Here is a 20,401-nt window from a genome sequence, read left to right on the forward strand (position 1 = left end):
TTCTCTCTCACTCCTGTCTAGAATGCCACTGTATGCACAGTGCCACCTTCTGCAGGTGTCACAAATCATCACCGACAGGCAGCTCAGACCGTCCCCAGGGACCGGCCTGCTTGCCAAGCTGCTGGGCTCTCAAAACATCTATTTTTAATTTTAAACTTGGAGAAGGAAGAAATAAAAAAAAACAGAAGACAGAAATAGTGCTTGCCGAAGACCACTGCTGTGCCGGGGGCTTCTCTGCCTCATGCAGGCCCCGCACCAGACGACTGCACACGGGAGCTGTCGCGCACGCGTCTCGGCCCTCAGGGTCTCGGCCCTCAGGGCCCAGTGGGGCCGCGAGGACGGGGATCCACCTTCCCCTACCCCCCCGGGCCTGCAGGACCCCCCGGGGCTCCCCTCTTGTTCTTGGAGTCCCCAAGGCTCTCACGTGAACTCAGGGACAATGACGTTCTGCAGCCCCACCATCTCCCTACCTGCCCTGTCTGCCCGGCCGCTGCTTTCTTCACCCCGTGCAGATGGAGACACTGAGGCACAGCTCACTGACGACAGGAATCATAGCAGGGTCAGGAAGTGGAGGGGTCGGAGTCTGAACCCAGGACTCAGTGGCAGGACCCTTCCCCGAGGCCCCGAGGACGAAAGCAGGGGTGGAGTCAGCAGCAGGCTGTCCCTTGGGCCTGCCTGGTCCTCCCACTGGCCACTCGGGCTGTGGGACCCCACGGCTACGGCACTCGCCCGTTACACGGCTCATGACCCAGCCGGGGCAGCATCAACTGCTTGTCCGCTGCTCCTGTGGCTTTGACGGAGTGGCTGGTTTAACCGTGAGGACGCGTGGCACCAGCATCCTCTAGCCCCCTTCTAGAATGGGCACTGCCTGCAGATGTGGCAGGGCCCCGGCTCCCTCAGGAAGGTAGCCTGCACGCCATGCAGCCCTGAGCTTAAATCTCACTATCTACCTTGACCTTGGAGGAGTCCCACCCTAAACTTCAGTTTCCACATCTGCCCCGCAGCCAGACAGCCCAGCTGCTCTGGGGAATTCAGATGCCGGATGTTCTCTTCTGACATTTCCCATGCTCTGCTCTGCAGACCATGGGTTCTGGGTGTTCTCAGCAGGGGCTGGGGCTGCGGGGGGTGTCAGGTAAGTTTGGAAACACCATATTCCAAGCCCCTTCTAGAGATTCAAGACGTGCCTCTGCGTGCTAAAGGCTCTGAAAAGTCCTGCAGCCAAAGCCTGGTTCGTTTGCTTGTTCCAGTAAGACATCTGATTCCCGGCACGTCTATTAACACTATTCTCGTCCACTGCTTTAATACACACCTAAGGCAGAAAACTCACAGTTGCGTTTCCTCGTCTGTAAAAAGGAACGGCACCCTCCCCTGGCAAGGATGAAGAGTCAGGTGGAAAATGCCGTGGGAGGAGCCCCCACAGGGTGCTGGCTGGTGCTTCTGCCCAGGCATCTTGAGAACAGACATCTCCACTCTCTGCCCCAGACAGAAGCCCAGGAGCCCCCGGGGAGACCGATTTGCACAGCCTGAGCGTGCTGCCCTGAGCTGCCCGGGGCTGGGAGATCTTCTGGAGCTGGCTGTGAGAGCCCCTGCCTCCTGGGAAGCCCAGCCCAGCCTCCCCTCCTCGTTCCCAGGTCCCCGGAGGAATAAACGCCAGCTTTGCTCCTGTCCTGCCGGGCTCCCTGACATGGGAGCTGCAGCCTGGCCCCACCTTGGTGCTCAGGGTTCTTCTCAAACACCATGCGTGGACTGCTCCAAGCTGCCCTGGGCGCGCCGGGGAAGGGGGAGTCCCAAGCAAAAGATATCAGAGCACTTGTTTCAAACCCAAAGTTCCAGGGGAAATCCACGGACGGCAGAGCTGGAAAATGGGCTCTTGTTTTAGGGACGGGAAAGCTGAGGCTGCCTGCCCTCCTCTTCTGCCTTCTCTCTGTCTCCCACAAGGACAACGGCCCCTAAAATAAGGGCAGGACCCTGAGTCCACGGAGGCAGCACCCCTCACCCCCCCACCTAGTGACCCCAGATCCGTAAGCAGGGTATGGAAAACTATTTCACAACACTTGTCAGGGGCTCATCCAATCGTCACCCCTTTGCCCAGAGCCCTCCCACACTGCCCCATGTGGCTCCCCAAATGTGATTGGCTCCCTAATCCTGGCTTCAGAGAGCCCCTGGCTGGTCTCAGATCCGGCTCATCCCTCCCAACCCTGCAGTCTGCACTTGCGAACAGCAGCCTCTCCCCCTGCCCCACTCACCCCATCGCCTCCCTGGCCCCTCTTGCTTCCCAGGGCGCACATCACCACCATCTTCCGTGAGGCTCACGGCAACTTTCTAGAGTGAGTGCTAGGAGTAACCCCATTTCGCGGATGAGGAAACCGAGCTCAGGGATGTTGAGACAGGATGACCAGTCAGGTGCTTCAGATCCGAACTCCCCAATGCCAGGGCGAGAGCTTCCCATCACCAAGGCATTTCTCCTTCTTTCTTAATGTTTATTTATTTTGAGAGAGAGACAGAGAGAGCAAGGCAGGGACAGAGAGAGAGAATCTCAAGCAGGCTCCGTGCTGTCAGCGCAGAGCCTGATGTGGGGCCCTGTCCCTCGACCGTGAGATCATGACCTGAGCCGAAATCAAGAGTCGGATGTTGAACTGACTGAGCCATCCGTGCACCCCTGCCACGGCATTTCTGTAGAGTCTGGCTGCAGAAAGTGGGGCGAGGTGATATGACACCATGAAATGATGGGTACGGGGATTTGGGGCAACAAGGCTTCCTCTCCCCATTGTTACAAACAGATCCCCGCCCAGTGTGTGGAGGGTGAGTCCTGCTTCAGCTGTGGGCTTGAACCCAATGGCCTCTGAGTCCCACCCATTCTTAGAATTCCAGAAACTGGGCTCTGGGGTTGTTGAGGGCTGAAACCATGGTCCCTGGTAGCTGGGGGGCGGTCAGTTAGTACCAGACATCCTACAAATACCCAAAAGATCATCCCAGAAGAGGGGGTCTTGACCAGGAAGATATGTTCCAACCCATAGAGAGAGGATCTTTCCAGAGTGGGAGTTGACCCGTTAAGGGGTAAGCGCCCCATCACTGGAGATATGCAAGTAGTTGCTGAACAGCTTCTGTCAGTGCTGCTATAACTGGGGGGAGATTCGGTCACTTCCAAGTTTCTTTCTGTCACTGAACATCTATGAATGTTAAAATCTTTCATGCGTTTTTGACTAGAGGCAATACTTCCACAGAGTTTAAAAAATCAAAAAGCCCAGGGGTGCCTGGGCGGCTCAGTCGGTTAAGCGTCTGACTTCGGCTCAGGTCACGATCTCGCGGTTTGTGCGTTCGAGCCCCGCGTCGGGCTCTGGGCTGACAGCTCGGAGCCTGGAGCCTGCTTCAGATTCTGTGTCTCCCCCTCTCTCTGCCCTCCCCACCCCCCTACTTGGGCTGTCTCTGTCTATCAAAAATAAATAAATGTAAAAAAAAAATTTTTTTTAATCAAAAAGCACAAAACCAAATCCAGTGAACGTGGTTCCTTCCCACCCTACAGCCCAGGGCCCCCAGCTCCCCTCCCAGAAGTGCCTGGTGACGCCAGGTACTCACACAAACCTCCGGGGTTTACATATGCACCAGCATTCTTGATCATTATTTTATTTTATTATCTTCTAATGTTTATTTATTTTTGAGAGAGAGAGTGCGGCAGAGAAAGAGGAGGACAGAGGATCCGAAGCAGGCATTGAGCCGTCAGCACAGAGCCCGACGCGGGGCTCAAACTCATGAACCGTGAGATCACAACCTGAGCCGAAGTTGGACGCTCAGCTGACTGAGCCACCCAGGGGCCCTTTGATTGTTATTTTAAAAATAAATACACTTTCAAGTCATTGCTGTTTCTGTTCTGCCTCTGCTTTTTTCCCTGTCCATGGGTTTTCAGCAGTAGCCTGATGACACAGGACAGTCCCCTCCAGGTGTCCGCATCTACAAAATGGGGTAACACCCACCTCACAGGGCTGTTGAGAGATGACTTTTCGCGAGTGGCCCCCAGCAAAGTGCCTGGCACAAGATCTGAGTCCCTGAGAAAAGTCCTATGTCAGTGAATGTCCCGGAGGGAGTGCGCCCTGGCTGGTGTGACCGCAGCAACTCCTTGGGCCACCAGGGGGCTCCTGGGAGCCGCCCTGTCCTGCTGGTGGCCACACCACATCCAGAGGTGACCAGGACAACATAGGACGCTCCTCAGAGGGGGGGAGGTACCTGGGCTGGGGACTTGGCATCTTGAGTTTCCGGAACCACTGCCTCGTCCATCCTCCTGCCATCCTCCTTGTCCAGGAATCTGGGGACAAGAAGCTGAGGCCACCCATGACCCCACTTGCCTCTCCCGAAAAGAAAAGAAGAATAGCTTTTAAGCAACATTTTTGGTGTTGTTTTCGTTCAGAGGAGACACAGGAAGAGGTCGTCCTACACACACAGCCAGAACCACTGCCCTGCCCTGTCCCTTCCCCTCCACAGCACTTGGACACCAGGCTCCAGCCGTAGCGACACTCCCTGGGGGACCTCATTGCCTTGCCTTGTCCTTTTGCCCGTTTCTGAAGGCTCCCTGCAAGGCCTCCTCTCCTGCAGTCTGCTGGTACCTCTGTCCAGAGCGCCCTTGCCCTTCCCAGCGCCGTGCCTGCAAAGCCATCCCCCTCTCGGGTGGCCCGTGGGCCAGGCACGCATCCTGTTGGGAGCTCTGGGCTGGAATAGGCACTAGATGCCCCCATCCTGAGGCGGCAGACTCAGCCTCCAAGCCCAGAGCGGAGGCAGCTGGGCCGGCCGTGCCCCGGAGGGCAGGACTAGGCCATGAGCTGTTTCCATATCTTTCCCTTAGTCCCAGCAGGCAGAATAGACCAGAACAGGATTGATCTGGAACACTGACCCGAGCAGGGAAGCTGGGAACCTATTTCTGGGCCTCTACTGTGGCCTCAGGGGATTGCAAAAGCACAGGCCTGGACCCACAAGGCCACCAAGCCCACTGACCTCCCCTACCCAGAACCCACGCTTGCTGGGGCTCCGGGACTGTCCCGGCCCCATCAGCCACACATTTAACACACCTGACACCGGCCATTTCGGAGTCAAACTCAGCCATAAAGTCGATCTATAGTCACGTCTCAGTGAGCCACCCTTTTCCGCCAGGAGCGGGACAGACGGCTCCTTCGGCTCTCCCCACCTGGAGGGGTCAAGGTGCAGACACTTACTGAGCACCAGCCAGGGTGGGTCAGGCACAGCCCTCCCCCAGTTCTCCCAGAGGCCCGTGCACAGTTGAGCAGGTGGGGCGAGGGAGCACGGTGAATCACTTGTCCAGGGTCACACAGGGAGTGAGCAGAAGCCCCAGGAGTTGAGCACAGGTAGGCTGGGCCCTAGTGTGTGCTCTTAACCCTTAACCGGCAGGAGGATGTGCCACCTTTTGGAGAAGGGACGCTTCACTTGTGTGGAGGCAGGGGGCTGTGCTTTATAAAAACACTGATCGCCTCCGCTTGAATTTTCAGTCTTCCCGTTCGCGAATCTCCACCGGGCCCATCACCACATACATCCAGGGGTGGACAGGTAGGAGTGGCTGCCTGAGTCCAGGATCTGATGGAAGGTAGGAGAAGCCTATGCCATGACCCAGGCTGCACGATGGACCCTTCAATCTTCAGCATAGTCCCGGGGCCGGCTGGGAAGGGACAATGCCCGATTCTGGGCACTGGCCACGTATCGGGCCCCAGTGATGCAGTCACCCAGACCTGCCTGCCTGGAGCACTGCCCTCAATAATAATAATAATAATTACAACTATTATTAACATTCTACTGCGATGACGGTAGTAGCCGCGGAGGCAGTTGGGCGTCGTGGTCAGGAGGCCAGACTCTGTGTCAGGCGGACCTGACACACCTTGGCTGCAGGACCTTAGTGACTGGACCTCCGTGTGCCTCAGTTTCCTCCTCTGCCAAATGGGATGAAGTTGCTGAGAGGCGTCAGTTTCTTCCGGCAGCCCCCGGGGGTCAGTGTCCTGGCCAGCCTGGCAGGGACAGGGCCTGAGCTACAGCCACAGCAAGGGAGGCCCTGCACCCCACCTTGTGCTTTTAGGGTGACCCCACCAGCGTCCCACAGAAGCGTCTCAGAGTTGCTGCGGCCGCCCCACCGGCCCAGCCTTCAGCTGACGTGCAGTTTCAGGTCCTGAGATGACAGCCTGCGGGTTGATGGCTTACACACTTCATCTTCAAGGCCCCATGCAATTGGCATTAGGTCAGGGCTAGTTACTTCTCCAGACTCCTGTCCTTCAAGGAGATATGAATGGGATGGGCCGCCCATTTTAGAGATAGGGTGACTGAGGCACCCAGGAGGCCAGGGCCTTGCCTCTGGCCTTGGGGGGCAAAAGGTCAGGGTTCAAGCAGGGATTCTGAACTTGACCTCTTCTGTGTAGTTCCTGATTTAGGCTCCCAGAGAAAGAATGGGACGCAGTGTTTTCGCACATGATCGTGGGTGGTGGGAGGTAGTTCTGGGGACCCCCTGTCCCGTGAACAAGCTCCAGGCCACCTGCCTTCTCTCCACAGATCCCAGGATGGGTGCATAGGAGACAAGGGAGAGGGTTCCCACTCCTGCTGCTGCCACAGCCAGAGAAGGCACAGGGGTATCCCTGGGTCAGGAGCCAGCCTGTACATTCCTGAATTGGTACGAGTTGATAATGTGCAGATGGGGTGGGCGCCTGGCTGGCTCAGTCAGTGAAGCAAGCGACTCTTGATCCCAGGGTTGTGAGTTCGAGCCCCACGTTGGGTGTAGAGATTACTTAAAAATAAAACCGTAAAAAAAAAAAAATAAAAAAAAAAAGAATAAGAATGTGCAGACATGCCCTTTACTGAGCCCGAGCCCCGACACAGTGTCACCAACCCTGTGTATCTCTGTCCCCACAACAGCCCTGGGGCGCAGGGCAGGTGCTCTGGCTGTGCCATCCACAGGTGGGGAGAAATCCGGGAGGTGAAGGTTTGCTCAGGCACAGGGCTCCTTGGAGGCAGCGCTGAGCGGGAACCCAGGACCGGGCGCCCCCAGAACGCCTGCATTGTGCCATCTCACACTGCGGGGGGGACGCCCGCCAAGAAGGCGGAGGAGTGGCTGTGTGTCACGAGGTGGACAGCCTGAACTCTGGCCCTTCTGGGTCCAGTCTCTCACCTGTGGACGGGGCCGGGGGTAACTCCCACCTCACCAGGTTGCCCCGTGGATTCGACGACAACGTGGGGCGCCTGTCTCCTGCCATGGGCACTCAATAAGGTGCCCAGGTTCCACCGTTCTTTCCCTCAGTAGCAAGGCCAAGTGTCCCCGCTCTCAGACAAAATATTTACATTTTAATAGAAGTGCCTGTCTCAACAAGGGGCACGAGCGTTGGAGGAACCCGGGGCAGCGTGGCTGGCCAGGAAAAGCCCTTCACGCTCCCCGAATCACAAGCACGGCAGCCCCGGAGTGGCGTGCCAGGGTCCCGTGCCCTCCTCCCCCATCAAGGGTGGCGATCGTCATCTCTAAAGCACCACTTCCCCCGCATCGCCCAAATTCTCCCGGGCTGAGCTCACTTCATAATCTTGAGCTAATGGAGAAGGATTTCCCCTCGCTCAGACCTTCAGGAATTGTGGTTCTCAGAGCCAGCCTTAAAGGGAAACAGGCACTCAGGGGCTCCATCACCACTCTATTCCCCTTAAGTCAGACACACACACATCATTAGGATGATAAAAGCCAGCACTAGAGCGTCTGGAGGAAAGAGCACACCCCTGAAGGCTCTCCTCCTTGGATCTTCTTTGCCAACTCTGCCGCCTGGAGAACCGGGGAGCCCCTTTTCGGGCTCAGCCCCGCTTCTCCCCTACAGGGAAGCCTTCCCATCCCCCCCCCCTTTCCCTCCCCCTCCCTGCCGTCAGAATCGCTGCCCCCTCCTGGAGCTTCCTATAGGACATTGGTCTTGCTCAGGGCTCGTCTCTCTGTTTCCTCCTCCACTCCCGGCCACTCCCAGCTATTCATTCAGCCCGTGAACACCCAGCTTGTGTGCTCAGCACTTCACACCTGCGGTCTGTGGTCTTTACCACAACCCTTAATGTGGTGAGGATCCTCCTTTGACAAATGGGGAAACTGAGGCTCAGAGAGTTTCCGCCAGTGGCCCGAGCCTGGCTGGTCCCAAGCCCGGGCTCTTTTAAGAGCACAGGGCTGTCTCTGCAGGGGCCCCACCCCAGCTGAACTCTGGAGATCCTGGGATCTCGGGGCATAGGGAGGGGCTGGGGGCCAGAACAGCACAGCAGCACCATGATCGGAGAAGCCGGGGGCCCGTGGGAGCCTGGCAGGTTCCGGGGGGACACGGAGAAGAAGTTTGCAAACCTTTGTCTTGGTGTGGGAGTCAGCCAGGTGAGGAGGACGACAGGATGTCCGGGACAAGGCGGACTCTGTGGGGCAGAGGCATGGAGGTGTGATAGATGATAGTGTGTCTGGGGAACAGGCTCTTTATGCTGTCCTTTTGGCAGGCTGGAAAATGTGGGCCCGAGAGCAGGGCACTTAGGAGGGGGTCATGGCTCCCTGGACGGAGCAACCAGAGGGGATACTTGGCTGTTGTTGTTTTTAAAGGATGTTCTTTTTTTAAATTCTTCTTCTTCTTTTTTTAATGTTTATTCGTTTTTGTGAGAGACAGTGCAAGCAGGGCAGGGGCAGAGAGAGAGACGGGGACAGAGGATCCGAAGCGGGTTCTGTGCTGACGGCAGAGAGCCTGAAGTCGGGCTCTTGAACCATGAGATCATGACCTGAGTGAAGTTGGATGCTTAACCGACTGACTGCGCCACCCAGGCGCCCCAGGAGGTGATACTTTGTGAATCAGTGCAACCAGAAGTAAGAGCCTCTAAGGGTGGGCCACGGGTCTCTGCCTTCCGCCCTGCATGTTTCAATCCAGCATCTAGATGGGGCCCCGGGAGGCTTGCTTAGCGCATGTGCCGATGGTGACACTTCATGAAAACATGGCCTTTCCAGGAACGTCAGCGGGCGGAACAGGGGACTGAAACTGACAGAACGCAGTTGAATAGGGTAAGCCAGAATATCCTGGCCTTTGGGTGCAAAAGGTCAATTGCACGGACTGACAAGTTACCGGCAAGGCTTCTTTTTATCCCCTGTTATCTCTAAAAAGTGCATCTCTGGAGGCTGAGATGCTTCCTGGCCCTGTGCACAGAAGGTCCTCTAGAAACATTCTGTGGGCAGCAGCACCTGGGGGATGCTCTGCACCATTGGTGTCCTGGCCTCGGGAGTGTCCTTCAGAGGATGGGGCCAGCACCCACCCCAGCAATGCCCGTGAGGCTTCCCTGCTACTCGAAACAGCTGGGGTTGGCCTAGGCCACATGAAAACCCCCAGTCCCATCCAGCAAGTCCTTCTAGCTGTGCTGAGACCAGACAGGGCCAGCAGCTTTGGGGTGGGGCAGCGGGGATAATTCCCATCCTGCGGGAGGGGACAGAAGGCAGCCACTTCTGCCTATAATTAACTATGAACAATGGCTGGGCAGACTGGTCAAGGAGGGACTCAGGAAGCAAGGAGGCCTGGCACACAGCAGGCGCACAATAAATAGTTGATGATTCATGGAGAGTCAGCTATCTTTAGATCTCCAGGCCTTTTTAGCCCCTGTGCCTCAGTTTGCTAAGCTGTAAAGTGGGCATAAGTATTGGTCAGATGGGGGCATAGGGTGTGCACCAGCCCACAGAACCCTCTGCGCTGCCAGCAAGCACCCCCTCTGTACCTCTGAGACACGTCCATGCTGCCTTAGCTGTTTTAGCGCCAGGAGCAGGGAACTCACCACCTTGCGTCTGAAACACAGCAGACACTGGTCCTGCCTTCAAAGAATTCACAATCTTGTGGGGGAAGCCCACAGGTCCCAGGCTCTGTGAGACCTCCGGACACCAAGAGGCTGACTCCCCTGGTCTTGCTAGAGGATGCTCCCAGCAGAAGGGCCAGTGTTCCACAGATAGGCCCTGGAGGAGCGGCCCCCACCGCAGCCTCTGTCCGGAGGCCTGGCTCACTGGTCTTCTGTGGGGACGAGCGACCCCCTGTGCTCAGGCTACTGCCCAGAGTTAGCAAATGCCGGGAGCCAGAGGCCAGGGCCCCCCAGTGGTGACCACCTAAAGGTGTGTCAGGGGCTGACTCCTGCCCTCCCCCGGCCGGGGGGGGGGGGGCGGCGGAGCCTGAGCACCCTGCCCCCAAAGAGAGGCTGTGCTAACCTGGAAGGGGAAGTGGTAGGAGGGCAGGCGACAGGCCAGACTGGCCAGAGGCCCCAGTCAGTGCAGGGGCTTCCTTAACCCTCAGCCCCGGGGAGGGGGAGCCTCCTCTGGGAACAGCTAGCCATTCCTGTCAGGCAGGTCAGAGGGGCCAGGGGCCAGAAGCCCACCTCTGGAGGTTTCCAGGCCTCCTCTCTGGCCTTTCCCAAAGCTGCTGACAGACTTGCTTCCCCCCTGGAGCTCGCGCGCTCGGAGGAATCCTCTCCTCACTTCCTGTGACCTCTACAGGGAAAATCCACCACCGGATGGCCGAGCAGCCTGGGCGGACCCCAGAAAGATGGCCTTGAGTCACCTGGGCCCTCATTGCTCTGACAGGCGTGAATGCGAGTAGCGGTGATTAGCTCTTACAGGAAAGGGTCGGATCTGTCATTTTCCTCTGCAAGTGCCAGGTGGGACTCTCGCTGACCGCCTCTCCTGGAAGCCAGAGAAAGGCCGGATCCTAATCCTGGGGCCAGACTAGGTTAGGTTTGCGGATTAGGAACGGGAAAACAGCCATGCATCCACTCAAGAATCCCACTTCTGGGAACTTATCCCAAGGAAACAATCCAACAGGAAAACGAAGCTGTGCACGAACATGTCCTACACAGGAGTTATTTATAATGGTACAACCCCGGAAATAACCCTCGTGTCCAGCAGGGGGGAGCGGCCAAGCACCCCAGCTGCTTAAATATCACTCAGTTATGAAATAGGGCAAATGGGGCTGGGGGGCTTGGACGTCCTGGATTCCTGAGCCCCCCCCCCCCCCCACGGCCCTCCTTAAACAGACCGATGCCGGGATTCACCCACAGGCGGTGGGTCAGAATCTCCAGAAAAGGAATCTAGCTGACAAACGTCCCGTCCCATATGATCCTTATCACCAGGCAGGTGCTCATGCCAGGCAGGTGCTCATGGGTAAAGTTGCAACTTCAGCGATGCCTTTGTTTAAAACTTGTTAAGTCCTGGTTCTTGCATGCATGAAACGAGCTCAGCTCCAGGGTCTGCCCCTGGGGTGGTGACAGAGTTAGTGAGATCACGATGGCCCTGGCCCTGAGTGGGGCTGGGATCCCTGAGCAGCTGTCACCACTTACACAGCCTGTGTCTCCCTCTCCCCCTCCCCCTCCTCCTTGCCCCTCCTGGGGCCATGGCTCCCTTTCTCCCTGTCCTGTGACTGCCAAAGAATTTAAATCTGAGCACTCCACCCAGGGCCGCACAGGCTGGTTTGAGGACATGTAATGCCCCAGAGCTGTGGCAATGTTTCTGCAGGTGTCTCCACCGCCCTCCCCCTGGACCAGGAGGGGTGACTCCCGGTTCTCAAATTCCCATGTGCCGCCCCTCCCCAGCTCTCAGGCAAGGTCTCCACCTGCCTTCCTAGGAGGGTGCACCTGCCATGGGAGGGACGCACTACGGACCCCCCTAAATACACACTTGAACCTCAGCTTCTGTTGGTTGAAGGGGCATGAGGATTCCTGCCTGCCTAGTAGGCTTGCTGGGAGGGCAGGAGGAGAAAACCACCCAGACAGGGCTTTGTGAACTGGACAGACTGGGAATGTGGGGGCGGGGCAGGGCCTCCAGCAGGAGAGGTGGGTGAGGCCCAGAGGAGGAGGCCCAGAGGAGGAGGGTGAGGTGGGGGTTTCCATCAGGGAGCACTCCTGCCGCTCCCCACCTCCCAGTGTGTTTCATGTGCCACTGCCCAGAGGTAGGTGTTTATGACTATTTAGATAAAGTATACGTACATTGTAAACAAAACAATGCATGCACTTAGGTAAAAAAATAAATCATATAACATTAAAACGTTCAGAAGGAACGGCACTCAGGTGGCTCTGAGTGGCACTCAGGTGGCTCAGTCGGTTAAGCGTCCAACATTTTGTTATGGCTCAGGTCACTATCTTGTGGTTCGTGAATTCCAGCCCCGAGTCCCTCTCTGTGCTGAGAGCTCAGAGCCTGTCTGGGATTCTGTCTCTCTCTGCCCCTCCCCCGCTCACTCTCTCTGTTTCTCTCTCAAAAGTAAATAAATAGGGGCGCCTGGGTGGCTCAGTCGGTTAAGTGTCCAACTTCAGATCAGGTCATGATCTCACGGGTGGTGGGTTCAAGCCCCACAACGGGCTCTGTGCTGACAGCTCAGAGTCTGGAGCCTGCTTCAGATTCTGTGTCTCCCTTTCTCTCTCTGCCCCTCCCCGGCTTGTGCTGTGTCTCTCAAAAATAAATAAATGTTAAAAAAATTTTTAAAAAGAGTAAATAAATAAACTTTTAAAAATTCAAACGTTCAGAAGGAAATGAAACGGCTCCCTAGCCCTTCCTCTCCTTTCTTTCTCCCCGGAACAACCAGTTTTTACGTGTACTTGTTCCTTCTGGGTTTGGCCTCCGTGTTTCAGTAAGATGCTTCTGTGGCTGCCTCTCAATTTTTCAATTCTAGACATTTCTGTTGCCTTCCGGTCAGGACAAATGAGGCTTAGCTCTCTACAGCGATCCCACCCCCCCTCCCCTCCCTTGCATCCCGGGGAGGGCTCTATCCACTTCTTCCTTAACCGCCCGGCAAGGATTTTATTAGGATTGTGCAAATGTTAGTCCGTGAAAGTCACCAAGTGGTCAGTGAGAGCCCCTTTTCTTACAGTTTTGTTTGTGCCCTGGGGTTAGTGCATTAAAGGAAAGAAGAAAGAAAGAAAGAAAGAAAGAAAGAAAGAAAGAAAGGAAGGAAGAAAAAAGAAACTTGCAAGGTATTTAAATGTATCTTCTTAATTTTTCCAGCTGCTTCACTCTGTTCCTAGAGACCCTGGAGGCAAATGCTCATGGATGTCTTATCTAGTCTTTGCCCCTGGCTCTTCCAGGCGGAGCGCTCCTTTCTCTGCTCTGGGGCCTCTGATAGCTGGGGGCTGGAGCCCAGCCAGCCTTGGGAAGGACCCTCCTTCCTGGGGTAGCTGTCCTGTCCCAGGGTCTGTTCTCAGGCATGTGCTCCAAAAACTTCCTGGAAGGTGCACAGCAGCGTGTTTTTTTTTTGTTGTTTTTTTTTTGTTTGTTTTTGTTTTTTTTGCAACCTTGCATTTCTGAAAAAGTTTATATTCCAGTCTCATACTTGGCTGATTCTCTCTGTGGGCATTGAATCCAGGCAGGAAATCCTTTTCCCTCGGAGTTTTAAGGCAACTGATTTCTCCGTGGCCTTCTAGCTTTCAGCATTTCCAATGTCAGGCTTTTAAAATGTTTTACTACTTTAAGAACACATGCCCAGAGTTTCAAAAATCAAGTAAAATTATAAGGTTCTGAAGAAAAAAAACCAAAAAACAAAAAACAAAATAACCTAGTCCCCTGCCTCGTGTCTCCACTCCTGATTTGTGCTTTCCAGATGCAACTAGATTCTTCTGTGACTCATCTCCAAATTTGCAAACACCACACACCGCTCTTCGGTGGCTCTCCAGGGTCAGTGTTATTGCTGCCTTCCTTTTAGGGACCAGGAGGGTTGAGTCCACGTATGCAGTTGACATTCCCTCCCCTGTCCTTCTAGTATGGCTATATCACAGGTTTCGGTCAATCAATATTGCTTGTGTAGTTTACTACGTACATAAACGTTATGGCCAATGGAGCCACCTATGTCCTATGACTGCGTTTCCTTCCTTGTAGGACTTCTGGGTTTTCCTGGGGATTAATAATTGCCTCCTTGTTCAACTTGGTTTTCTTTGTGCTTATCACTAATACACCACCAACCTCTGACAAGAGCTCTAATGCTCCTTGTAAGACGGCCAAGCCCCCAGGGAATCTGTGAGCTGGGTCCCCTTGCTTGGCCAGCTCCTCCTGGGGTCCTCGTTCTCTGTTCCAATCTGCACTGATTGCTGCTGGCTCCCAAGCCCCCACCTCTTCCCCCGCACCATCACTTTGGGATTCCCGTTTCCTAACTTCATGTCTATGTGTCTTTTTACTTCTTGGTTTCATCCCTAGTTTTAGAGAAAGGTTGTCTGGGAAGCTTTTTTTTCTTTCTTTCTTTCTTTCTTTCTTTCTTTCTTTCTTTCTTTCTTTCCTTCTTCGTCTTTCTTTTTAATCTGAAAATGTCATACCCTACCCTCACACTTGATGGTTTAGGCACTGAAGTATTTTCCTTCGGAACACTGAGGCTTTGCTCTGTGGTCTTCTAGCTTCTGGAGTTGCCTTGAGAATGTCGATGCTATTATGATTCCTGATCTTTTGTACGTGGCCTCCTCTGTCTGTCTCTTTCTGGATGCTTTTAGGATCTCCTCAATCTTGGTGTCCTGAAACTTTACAATCATGTGCCCAGTACAGTCTTTTTTTTTTTTTTTTTTTTTTTTTTTTTTTTTTAATTCTGTGCTGGCCTTTTGTGTCCAGCAGTCCCACATAATTGTTTGGTGTTATGTCTCTAATGCTTTCCTTTCCTCCATTCTATCCCATTAGCTGGGGCACAAAGTATGGATGTGAAGTGAGCATGACAAAGACTGCAGAATCTCTAGCCCCCTTCCCTGTTGGAGACAGCACATTTGAGGGTTATGTGGGGGAATTTGGATAATCTCAGAGAAATAGCTCTAGATTCAGACACTTGGTGGAGGGGCGTGCCCCCCAGAAATGGGGGGTATCTCCATCTGGCACGGCCTAATGGCAACGAGCAAAACCTTGATCTAACCCAGAGCTCCACAGCCCTGCCTGTTAGGCTCCCCGTATTCCGATCGAATTGGTGGGAGGTGGGGTCTGAGCATCTGCATTTTGCCAGCTTCTAAGTGATTTAACAAGTGCCCAGGACTGAGAGCCACTGGGCTACCCACTGGTCTTGTTTTATAGAGGCTGACCAGCTGTCTCATTAGGACTCTGACTTCTTGCAGGGGCTCTGAAATCTCAGGATTTTGCGGCGATGATTCTTTGTTGTAAAGACGTGTCCTGGTGTTGGGTCTTAGCCAGGCTGAGCCTCTCCTTCTTCTTTTTTAAACATGTTTTATTTATTGAAAGAGAGAGAGAGAGAACACGAGCGGAGGAGAGGGGCAGAGAGAGAGGGAGAAAGAGAGAATCCCAAGGAGGCTCTGTGCTGTCAGAGCAGAGCCCAACGTGGGGATCGATCTCACGAACTGTGAGATCATGACCTGAGCTGAAACCAAGAGTCGGACGCTTAACCGGCTGAGCCCCCCAGACGCCCCCAGGCTGAGCCTCTTCTGGAGAGAGAGGGCATCGCTTCTGCTAGCTTTTCAGAGTCTCAAGATGCCCATCCCGTCTGGACTCTGGGGTATTCCCAGACCTTTCCGCTCTTTCCCCAGCAAAGCAGCATCCCGCCTACCTCACTGGAGGCTTAGGGTTCTTAGCCGAACTTGTGCATTTGAAATGATTCCATCCCCAGGTGAGATCCAGAGACTCAGAGAGGGCTGTGACTTGCTCAGAGCTATCTGCTCTGAGATACAGACTCTAAGTCTGGGCTTTCCTACTTAACCCAACTTTCTCCATCATCCATTCATTCAACAAACACTTACTGAGCTCCTAGGCTCTAGGCCAAGAGGGCCCTGAGAATATCCGTGATCAAAACGGGGGACCCGATGGTACGCTTGTTAGACTTACTCACGTCACGTCTTCTTGACAGTGGGCTCAACTAGGGGTGGGGGCGGGGGGAGTTACTGTTATTGCTGGTATTGTATCAGACAGGAAAGGCACGCTGGAGGGGGCTGGGAGGTCCAACCTGCAGCAGCAGAAGCCACATTAACAATTAAGGTCCTGACTTTTTTTTTTTTATTAAAAAAATTTTTTTTAACCTTTATTTATTTTTGAGACAGAGAGAGACAGAGCATGAATGGGGGAGGGTCAGAGAGAGAGGGAGACACAGAATCTGAAACAGGCTCCAGGCTCTGAGCTGTCAGCACAGAGCCTGACGCGGGGCTTGAACTCACGAACCGCGAGATCGTGACCTGAGCCGAAGTCAGACGCTTAACTGACTGAGCCACCCAGGCGCCCCTAAGGTCCTGCCTTTTATTCCACATTCAGCACATGAAATATTCAGGCACCAAGGAGATTGGTCCCTGATCTCTACAGTGAGGAGCATTGCTGTTTGTAGACCCCGGGCAAGGGCAGCACCCAAGGCCTGGCCTGCAGGGCACTGGGGGGTTGTGGGGGCTGGGCAGGTGTACCCAGAGGTGTCTGACACGGATGGGTCAGCTGAAGACACCCAAAGAACACCACGCCCTGAGGGTCCCAGGGAAGAAAGAGGTTTGTTCTCAACGAGTGTCCACTTGAGGGAAGCAGACAGAAACGATCCATCACAGGTGGGGCCACCAGCCTTCCCAGAGAACAGGGGTGATGGTCACAGGGATACACAGCTGGGCTCAAAGACCAAGCGTCTGGGGCCTGAAACTTATCACCTGCAGTATACCCTGTAATTATCCTACAGTGTTGCATTGTACCTGTGCACGTGTGTGAAAGCATCAGTTTGATAAACAGAAATATTTCAAATAAGTCACAAGCGTGTCAACCTGCTGTACTGTTTCCTCTTCTTTTTTTTTTCTCCTAATATACTGGGCACCTAGAGTATGACATTTGGCCTGGGTTTCTCTTGGGCTCCGAGAACCCAAGAAAGTAGGTGTGGAAAGTGCACGAAGTTTCACCCACCAGAGTGATAACATTCTCTATACCCTGCTGGCTGGATTGCATTTTTTTAACTTTTTTTTTTTTTTTTTTTTGAGAGATGGAGACAGAACATGAGCAGGGGAGGGGCAGGGAGAGAGGGAGACACAGGATCCGAAGCAGGCTCCAGGCTCCGAGCGGTCCGCACAGAGCCCGACACGGGGCTTTAACCCACAAACCGTGAGATCGTGACCTGAGCCGAAGTCGGACGGTCAACCGACTGAGCCACCCAGGTGCCCCCAGCACCATTTCTTTGGAAAGCAGTGCGGTATCTATCACCTAGCCAAGCCGAAGCTGGGTATGCCGTATGACCCAGCCATGCGGGGTCTTGGTATAGACCCAAACGGAGTTCATGTTCACATGCATCGGGACACATGTGCAAGAATGTCTATGGCAGCATTGCGGTTTCTAGCAGAAAACTAGAAGCAAATGTCCTTCAAGAGAAAAGTAAAAGTGATATATATACTCACGCACTGAATATTGGACGGGAGAGACTCTCGGCTCGGGGTGATTTTGCCCCCAGGAGCCATTTGGCAACGTCTGGGGGTACTTTGGGCTTTCACAGCCAGGGCTGGGGGTGCAGCGGGTAGAGACCAGGGAAGCTGGTAAAGGTCCTACGATGTACAAGACAGCCCTTCTTTGCCCCCACAACAAAGACATCCAGTCCAAGGAGTCACCTCTGCTGTGGCTGAGAAAGCCTGCTACACGGCCATGCGAGTGAGTGAGCGAGGGCTACACGGGTCAAGGAAACCATGAGGGAGAAGCATACGCTGCTAGCAAACCCACGAAGTGCAACGCGGTTTCGATAAGGTCCACACGCATGAAAATCAGGCAGGCTATTGTAAGGGGGAGGCATAGCGCGCTGAAGGCACAGGAATAATCAACGCGACATTCAGAATTGTGGGCTCAGGCAGGCAGCAGCCTGTGACCAAGAGGGGGCCCGGGGGCCTTCAAAAGTGGCCGGGGGCGGGGGGGGGTGTGTGTGGCGCCGGGGTGGCTCTGTCGGTGAAGCGTCCGACTCTCGGTTTTGGCTCAGGTCATGATCTCACGGTTTGTGAGTTTGAGTCCCGTGTCAGGTTCTGCACTGACAGCAAGGAGACTACTTGGGATTCTCTCTCTCCTTCTCTCTCTGCCCCTCCCTCCCTCCCCCCCCCCAAATAAATAAATAAACATTTAAAAATTGGCAGTAACTTCCAAAGCTGGGCAGTGGGCTGCCAGGTGTCTTCTGTGTCCCTGTTGTAATATAAAATAGTTCCCTTTTTTGTAACCTTTTAAAAAAAGACTTTGTTAAATTTGTTCTCAATGTTTATTTATTTATTTATCTTTAATTTTTTTTTTTTAACGTTTATTTATTTTTGAGACAGAGAGAGACAGAGCATGAACGGGGGAGGGTCAGAGAGAGAGGGAGACACAGAATCTGAAACAGGCTCCAGGCTCCGAGCGGTCAGCACAGAGCCCGACGCGGGGCTCGAACTCACGGATAGTGAGATCGTGACCTGAGCTGAGGTCGGACGCTTAACCGACCGAGCCACCCAGGTGCCCCAATGTTTATTTATTTTTGAGAAAGAGAGAGAGAGAGAGAGACAGAGGATGAGCAAGGGAGGGGCAGAGAGAGAGGGAGACACAGAATCTGAAGCAGGCTCCAGGCTCTGAGCTGTCAGCACAGAGCCCGACATGGGGTTTGAACTCATGAACCGTGAAAGTCAGGTGCTTAACCGACTGAGCCACCCAGGCGCCCCAAGAATAATATTTTTAAGTGTGTTGAGGTGAGAGGTAGTCCAGCTCCCCTGACTCAGTTTCCCTGATGGCTGAGCCTCCCTTCCTGCGTCACTCCTCAGGTCAATGGTGTGAGGGGATGCCAGGTGCTGAGTGGGGGGAAGGGAATTTCAGTGGCTCTGGCTGGGAAGGGAGGGGTGTGGATGCAGACACCTCCCAATTGGTGTCTAAAGGGACCTTCACCCTGGGGACCGATGGGGATCCATCTGCCCCGGTCTCTGGCTGGCCTGGTTTTGCAGCTTCCCAGCCTCCGCTGACCCTCTCTGATCCGCGCCTCCCTCGACGCCTTCTGTCACGGGCTCTCTATCAAACAAAAGTCTGGCCATGTCTCTCCTCTGCTCCACGCCTTCTGGGCCTCCCACGGCCCTCAGGTTAACCTTGAGGCTTTTGCCTGGACATGAGGCCCCCTGGGCTTCAGCTCCACCCGTCCCACGGAGACGTCAGAGGTTCTAGGCAGCTGTCCCTGCACCACTGGCTTCCTGCTCTGGAGGAAGGTGCACGTGAATGAGGCCACGTTCCCCTCACCCAGACCTCCCACAGCCGCCCTCCAGAGGCCAGTCTCAAAGCACTCTGACTGGTGGTCCCAGCTTCTGTGCCGTTGCCTCACCTGTAAATGTGGGAGTTGAGACACTGCATCACTAAACTCTCATGTTCCTGAGGTTCCGCATTTTCTGTGTGGCTCCCATCCTCAAAGGAAGCTGGTGGCCGCCCAGGGCCACACCCGGCATCCTTTGTGACCCAGTTTGCCAGGGGCAAGCGCTAGGTTCCTGGACAGCCCTTGTTTTATTGTACCTCAGTGTTGGCCTCTGAAAAATGGGTGCAAACGTCCTTATCAGAAGACTGCTCATCCAGAGGATGGGAAGAACGTATAGGGAGAGGAGGCATAGCTCACCTTTCCAGAGCTTTTGCAAGAGTTCTGCTAAGTGCCTGACACTCGTCCTGTGGGGAAGGGCTTGGGGGAGAAAACTGTGGCTCAAAGAAGGTAAAAGAGTGGCCTGAGGTCACCCAGCAAGTCAGCAACGGAGGCGCCGGGACGTGGAGCTAACAATCTGCAGTGACCTGTCGGCAGGAACAGCTGGATGGCTCTGACCCTGGCTGCCGTCCAGAGGCTTGGGGAGTCTCTGTGACTTGTGGAAGGCCTGCGCGGGAGGAAGCGCCATGGTGGACGTGGTCCTGGCACAGGGCAGGCCCTCTGCATGCTAGGACCAGCGCCACAGTGAAAAGGATGCCCGAAGCATCTGGTCTGGTCTGCTCTCCTCTCCGAGAAGGGGCAACTGAGGGCAGTAGTCTGCTGGATACGGGACCCTCTTGGACTCAGATGGTCTTGGGTTCAAATCCCAGCTCATTTGCTTGCCAGCTGTGTGACCTGGGACAAGTGACTTCACCTACGTGAGCCTCAGTTTCCCCTCTTGTAAAATGGGGATGCGGGCTCCCACATAACAGGGCTGCAGTTAGGACTACAATCCATGTACAGCCCTAGCAGTGCTGGTACATGGAAAGTGCTCACTAGGGGCGCCCGGGGGGCTCAGTCGGTTAAGTGTCTGACTCCAGCTCAGGTCATGATCACACAGTCCATGAGTTCGAGCCCCGCGTTGAGCTTTGTGCTGACAGCTCAGAGCCTGGAGTCTGCTTTGGATTCTGTGTCTCCCTCTCTCTCTGCCCCTCCCCTGCTCATGCTCTATCTCTCTCTCTCACATTAAAAAAAAGTGCTCCCTTTATTGATAATAATTATGGTCATTTTTCCATGGGCCCTGATTTCTTAGGCATGGTGGCCTTTTCAGCCCTACG

This window comes from Panthera uncia (assembly GCF_023721935.1).
Source record: "Panthera uncia isolate 11264 chromosome B3 unlocalized genomic scaffold, Puncia_PCG_1.0 HiC_scaffold_1, whole genome shotgun sequence".
Classification (NCBI taxonomy): Eukaryota; Metazoa; Chordata; class Mammalia; order Carnivora; family Felidae; genus Panthera; species Panthera uncia.